Genomic DNA, 7,592 nt, shown 5'->3' with positions numbered 1-7,592 from the left:
ATATCACAGTTGTGAGATCAAGCCCCATGTTGGGCTCCTGCTTGGGATTCTCTCTCTTCTCCCCTTTCCTGCTCATGCTCTCTCTCTCTCTCTCTCTGTGTGTGTGACTCTGTCTCTCAAAATAAATAAAAATAAACTTAAAAAAAAAAGATCTGGAAGAATAGACATCAAACCATTAATGGTCTTTTGGGGGTGGAGAGTAGGATTGGGTAGCAAGTGAATGGGAGAGTTTCACTTTTTCTATATCTTCTATTTACAGTTTATGCAGTAAGGATGTATTCATTATTTTACAAATCAGAGTTTGATATAAAGACTCAAAATCATTTTCCATGTGGCTATTGGACCAATCTTGGGACTGTTACAACTTTATGTATTTTTATCTTATTTCACCTCTCCCATCTGACTAATTAAAAAGCATTTTTTAAGAATCTACTTTGTGTAGGGTGCCTGGGTGACTCAGTCGGTTAAGCATCCAGCTCTTGGTTTCGGCTCAGGTCATGATCTTACAGTTTCGTGGGTTCAAGCTCTGCATCAGGCTCTGCACTGACAGTGCAAAGCCTGCTTGGCATTCTCTCTCTATCCCTCTCTCTGTGTCCCCCACGTGGGCTGTCTCTCTCGAAATAAATAAACTTAAAAAAAAAAAGAATCTACGTTACGTAGGAAATCCCTCACATTTGTATTATACTGTATGGTTTACACCTGTTTCTTACAACTCTAGAGGTGGTATATTAATTAGGATTATATTGGTTTCGCGTGACAAACTCAATTAAATCTATCTTAAGCAAGAAGGAGCATTTGGTAGAACAGTATGTCTTAAAATGATTAATGTTCATTCTACCTTTTGATTTTATTCATCCTGTTTTACACAGAAGAAAACCTCCTCTTCAATGTTGACATGTTATTTTTATCAGAAGTTCAATGCATACATTATTTATAAGCTTCTTATATATGCTTATAGTGCTTTAAAAACAAAATCAGAATAAACTTCTAAATTAAATAACCATATATTCAAAACAGTTCACATTACTGAATGATGTTTGCTGAACTATAATCACCAATGTTGGAGAAAAGTAGAAAACTATGGCCTGGTTTAGGCTCTTTATTTAATCTTGTGTGTGATTTAGTTTCAATAGTATTAACATATGCAGGGAGTGCCTGTTCATATAAGCTTACCACACCAAAAATACAAAATGATATTAATAGTTTCAAGGTTTTGTTTATTTGTTTGGGATGAGACTTAATACTTGACAAATCTTTGCCAGAGAGCATTCTCCTGAAGTCAGTTTAATGAGATGTCACTTAATATCTTCATAAAATTATCTTGTTCCTTTGCAGTTAAGTTAGTGTCACTTAAATCTGAATCAAATGAATATGTAAAACAATTATTACTGGAATTGGTAACAGTAAATCCTATCTGGACTTCAAGTTCAATATTTCAGATGTTGAAAAAACTGTCCAGGGGCACTGGGCTGGCTCATTCGGAAGAATGTGCCACTCTTGACCTCAGGGTCATGAGTTTGAGTCCCACGTAGGGTATAGAGATTATTTAAATAAATAAATAACTTAAAAAAAAAGTCTGGTCTTAGCCCAGAACTTTCTATTAGATTACTGAAGTAAATAAGTAAATATCCAAATGACTCTATCACATAACTTTAAAAACGATTGACCATTATTCAGTTTTCTGTAGAAACTTACATTTCTTATTGGACTTGGAACATTAGGAGCACTGTGAAACTCGCTTTTGGATTGCTTTCTGTGATGGCATGCAACCTTCAAATATGCCATGAGTGTATTTTTTCATGTTATATGGCAGTCCTTGTCTTCTTCTCATTAGCCTGCAACAGCTAAAGTAATATGTTACTGCATCTCATTATGTCATTTTTCTGATGTCAAGTGTAAAAGTAAATTTATCAAAAGACAATAAACTAGTTTAATTCTGTTTCAGTCTTTCAGTTATAAAGCACTGCTACAAGAGTGTTACTTTTTTAGGTTTATTTATTTCTACTTTTTTTTTTTTTTTTAGTTTATTTATTTTGAGAGGGAGAGAGAAAGTGCATGAATGAGTGGTGGAGGCAGAGAGAAGGAGAGAGAGAATTCTAAGCAGGCTCCATGCGCTATCAAGCGCAAAGCCCGATGTGAGGCTCGAACCCATGAGCCATGAGATCACGACCTGAGCTGAAATCAGGAGTCCGAAGCTTAACCCACTGAACCATCCAGGCGCTCCAAACTTTTTTTTTTTTTTTTAATGTTTGTTTACTTTTGAGAGAGAGAGAGGGTGAGGAAGAGAGGGAGAGGGAGGGAGGGAGACAGAGGATACAAAGCAGGCTCTGTGCTGACAGCAGAGAGCCTGATGTGGAGCTTGAACTCACAAATGTGAGATCATGACCTGAGCTGATGTTTAACTGACTGAGCCTCCCAGGCACTCCTATTTGTACTTTTTAATGTACAGGTTCCAATGTAGAACTTGAACTCACGACCCCAAGATCAAGAGTTTACTGAGGTAGCCAGGTGTGAGAGCATTGTCTTTATAATTGATGATTATAAGACTACATGGCTTAGTGCTAGAGCAATATTGCATTTAAGTCATAGCCTAAACAAGTATTCCAATCTTTTGTGATACTGCTCAAAAATGTGCATGTGAGAATAGATTTTTTTTTAAGTTTATTTATTTTGAGAGAGAGCACAAGCAAGGGAAGGGCAGAGAGAGAGGGAGAGAGAAAATCCCAAGCAGTCTCTGCACTGTCAGTGCAGAGCCCCACTTGGGGCAAGGCCCCGGTTCCATGAACCGTGAGATCATGACCTGAGCCAAAATCCAGAGTTGGACGCTTAATGGACTGAGCCACCCTGGTGCCCCAACATGATAGATCCTTACTGTGGCCAGGAGAAGATATTTGGGAGCAGAGGTCTTTTCCCTGAGGGTGCTGCCTATAGGCAGGTTCACCCACAGCAATGGACAGCCTCCCATATAAATCCTCAACTCAGTTCTCTGGAGTGATCTTTGAAAACTAATCTGATCATGTCACCTCTTTTCTTAAAGACTTCAATGACTCCTCACTCCATTAGGATTCAGCCTAAGCTCCTTAATGAGATTTGTCTTTCCGGTGTCATCTTAAGCAGAACTGTTTAATACCTTCCCTATCCAAAATGAAATCTTGGTTTTACCTTTGCAAAGTCCAAGGTCTTTTTTCCACATATCAAAGGCAAACTCAGGCTTTTATGTTTAAAGCTACACAAAGAAACATGGAAGCTTTGAAACAGTGGGATATTTGTGTGTGTGTGTGTGTGTGTGTGTGTGTGTGTGTGTGTGTGTGTGTGTGTGTTTTAAGTGGGGGTGGGATAAGGGAAATAGTTGCATTCAAAATTTCCATATAAGTTTTTTAGACAGGGCTGAAGTTACTGGGCTTCTGGGAACCTAAAACTTTGGTAAACACATTGGTTGCTTACCCTTTTGTTGATCAAATGCCTGCCTAAACATTGTGAGAGGGGAGCTTAAGGTTTCTATAACCCTTCAGAGGAGGCCCTTCCAACTTGAATACCTAGACGCAAGGTGTTTCAAGACCTTCCTGAACCACTTTGTGCCCCCACCCCTTTTTTTTCTTGCACTCTTACAGTTTCATTCTTCTTTTTAGGAAATACTGGTCATGTTCCATTGAATTGATTTCATGACTTAATGTTTCAAAAATGCTATGGTAGGTAATCTGCCTATTAAAAAACATAATATATATAAAAGTGCCTACTTCACAACAGGTGATCAATAAATGTGAGCCTTCTTCCTTCTTTTCTCTGGGCAGCCAGACCTAACCTTAGCTACAATTTATACTTTGCGTTTTCACGACATCTGTATGTGTGATGCTTATGTGTGTAATGTTTATGAGTAGATGGTTATAATTTTTGTAATTAAGTAAACTACAGACTCATTAGTTTGGGCTTCTCAGTATCAATGCTGATTTGATCTGGGCTGATGACAAGCAGTTAGTCACCTTTGACTATTCACCAAGGAATTTATAGGATTCTGGGTCATGTTTAATCTATGACAAACTAACCAACAATCCAAGAAGTAAACTTTTTTTTTTTTTTAACGTTTATTTTTGAGACAGGGAGAGACAGAGCATGAACAGGGGACAGTCAGAGAGAGAGGGAGACACAGAATCTGAAACAGGCTCCAGGCTCTGAGCTGTCAGCACAGAGCCCGACATGGGGCTCGAACTCAAGGACCACGAAATCATGACCTGAGCCGAAGTCAGACGCTTAACCGACTAAGCCACCCAGGCGCCCCAGTAAACGTTTTTAAAGGATTGCTATACATTGATTGATTGCTAACATGAGAATATGACCTTACATTTATATAAAACATACTTTTCCATGTACTTTCACATGTACTGTTTTTTATATCCTGTAAACGGATAGAGTTACACGTTTGGCTTTATTCAGATTCAGTTTTTTGGCAAGAATAGTTCATCATAGGGGCCACTGGGTGGCTCAGTCGGTTGAGCATCCGACTTGAGCTCAGGCCATGACCTCATGGCTCATGGGTTCATGCCTCACGTCAGGCTCTGTGCTGACAGCTCAGAGCCTGGAGCCTGCTTCGGATTCTGTGTCTCCCCCTCTCTCTGTCCCTCCAGTGCTCATGCTCATGCTCTCTCTCAATAATAAATAAACGTTAAAAAATTTTTTTTAAAAAAGAATAGTACACCACCAACGATTATACTTTCGTTAGCACACACGTAATGTCTGCTTGTTCCTTTTTGTTATGCTAGCAGCCATTGATTGTCATTGCCTACCTCTATTATTCCGTTAGGGGTCACCACCTTCCCATTTTGTTTTTGTGTTCTTTCATTTTGTTTTTCATTACATTGACTTATTGACGAAACCAGGCTAGATATAGTGAAGATTGTCTCCTTGGATTTAGTTGTTTCACATGTTATTTCACTTGTTCCTTTGTACCCTGAAAGTTTCTGTAAACTGGATGTTAGAGGTTAAATCTTGAATAGATTCAAGTGAATATTTTTGATATGATGACTTTGTAGGTGGTATCATGTACTTCATATTATGTTATGTTAGCAGGTACATATTGTCTGCATGCACTTACTTTATTAACTTTTTAAGTAATCTCTACATTTAACATGAGGTTCAAACTCATGGCCCAAAGATCGAGAGTCGCATGAGTACTGACTGAGCCAGCCATGTGCCTCTGTGTGCACTTACTTTGAAGGCCCCTGTCCAAATCATGTCAATGCCCATCAAAGTGTACCTATATTCCACATTAAAAAGTTTTGATGGCAACCTAATTTTTAGAAGGTTTTCAAAATAATTTAATAATTTTGGGGCACGTGGGTGGCTCAGTTGGTTGAATGTCCGACTTTGGCTCAGGTCACCATCTCAGGGTGTGAGAGTTTGAGCCCCATATTGGGCCCTCTGTTGTTGGCACAGGGCCCACTTCGGATCCTCTGTCTTCCTCTCTTTCTGGCCCTCCCCCATGTGCTCTCTCTCTCAAAAATAAATAAGCATTAAAAAAAAATAATTTAATATTTTAAATTTAGTTAAGAACAAAAGTTTCATTTTGTTTCTGGAATTAAAACTGATTATCATATATATTACATACAAATTATATGTGTATTATATATACTACATAATATATAATAACTACGTGAGATAGTTTTCAGTTGATTCGTTAATATAATCTTATTTTTGTAGACCTTTTTTTTTTCCTTTTTATTATGAAGAATTTCTAACATATACAAAGGTAGGCACAACAGTATAATGAACAGTTCTTATGTCCTTCTTCACCACCCAGCTTCAGCTTATGGTTACTATGTTTCATCTAGCTCCACATCCATTCCTCCCTTCCCATATTATTTAAAATTTTTAATTCAGATATAATCCACATAAAATCCACCATAAAATTTACCCTTTCAAGTGCACAATGCAGTGGTTTTTAATATAATAACAAAGTTGTGCAACCATTACTATTCAGTGATTCTTAGTATATTCACAATTATACCACTATCACTGGTCTCTTATCATATAGATTTTTCCTTCCAAATCTCTCATTTTCCTTTGTAATTTATTTGTTGAGAAATTTGATTATTCCATAGAATTTCCATAGTCTGGATTTTGCTGTTTGTGTCTCTGTAGTATTTTTTTTTTATATTCCTCTATCCTCGGTATTTCCTATAAATTGATATAGATATCTGATGAGATTCAAGTTCAATTTTTCTACAAGACTATTTCATACTTATGTTTATGTTCTAGAGGCGTATATATCTCATCTTTAATTTTGTGATGCTAGCAGTAGGTAATATTCAATAGGTTGATCTCTGAGTGTATTAAGGGTTGAAAAATGGTGATATTGTATTGTTCTTTATTTAGGGAATACTCCTATAAAAAGAAAATTTCCTTCATCTACTATTTGGTTTACTCAATGTTACAATTTCTTTAGAAAAATTAACATTTATTAATTTTGACTTTCATATTTTAGAGCCATAAACTTTTTTTTTCAAGTCTCAAACATTTTCATAAGCAGTGCCTTATAGTGCTTACAAGGTAAAACACCTGCCTTGAGGGACTAAAAGTAGGAAAATAAGGAGGCAGGACCACTGGTGACATGAGATTTGACCAAAAGCATATGTATGCAGCCTCAGCTACAGCAGATTTTCTCTTTTTTCCTTGCATCACATAAGGTTCTCCTATGTAAAGGTTTACGGAAAAAAAAGAAAAGCCACCATACCTAAGATGAAAAGTTGTTTTCTCTGAAGAGTATATATGCTTTTCCCTTATCATTCATAAACATCTTTAATAATCTGTATTTTCCCACTTTGCACTGCCCCCCCCCCCGTAAGTTCATAGCCAAGTTTTCTGTTTAATTTTGGAACAATAGTTTGACAGTAATAATTTGACAATTATTTAATAAGAATTTCTGAACTGTACATCTGCAGTTTTCCTCAATCTTCATCTTCCGTACCTATTTCTGTGTTTCTTTCAGGTGATTCAGATTTTCTACTAAAAAAAAAGGGTTTGATTGGACAAAAACATTTTCATAGCCATCAGTCATCCATGAAATTACCTTTTTCCTGGTACTCTTCTTACTGATAGGTGTTATTTTTAAAATCTTTACTAACCTAATAAGCCAAAAATGGTTTCTCATTGGAGTCTTAATTTGTATTTCCAGGATTACTGGTTAGCTTCAACACTTCTTTATGTTTATTAACCAAGTTTAAAATTGCTTGCTTGGTAGGTGGCTGGTGTTTAATTGAGGAGCTTAGCTACTCAAAGACAAGACAAATGAAACCCAGACTACCTCACTTTTATATTTAAGCTATGACTCCGCCTCTGTTTTTTTCCTCCTCCAACAGAGCCCTTTGTGTGTGTTAACAGGGAAAGGGGTCTCAGTCTGCACAGCCGGCGAAACACTGTATTGCCCCCAAACATGTGTATTATGTTCACAGCCTAGTCCTGATTTGAGTACTTATAGGAAGAGTTCCTGAACCCTAACCGCGGCTGGAGGACCGACTATCGCCGGGACTCTTTCTGCAGGCGTGGCCTCTCTTGCTCGGCCTTCGATTGGCCCTCCTGATCCCGCAGGACTCGCGACG

The sequence above is a fragment of the Puma concolor genome, chromosome A2 (assembly GCF_028749965.1).
Source record: "Puma concolor isolate L17-30 chromosome A2, mPumCon1.1.hap2, whole genome shotgun sequence".
Lineage (NCBI taxonomy): Eukaryota > Metazoa > Chordata > Mammalia > Carnivora > Felidae > Puma > Puma concolor.
This window is presented reverse-complemented; position numbering follows the sequence as displayed.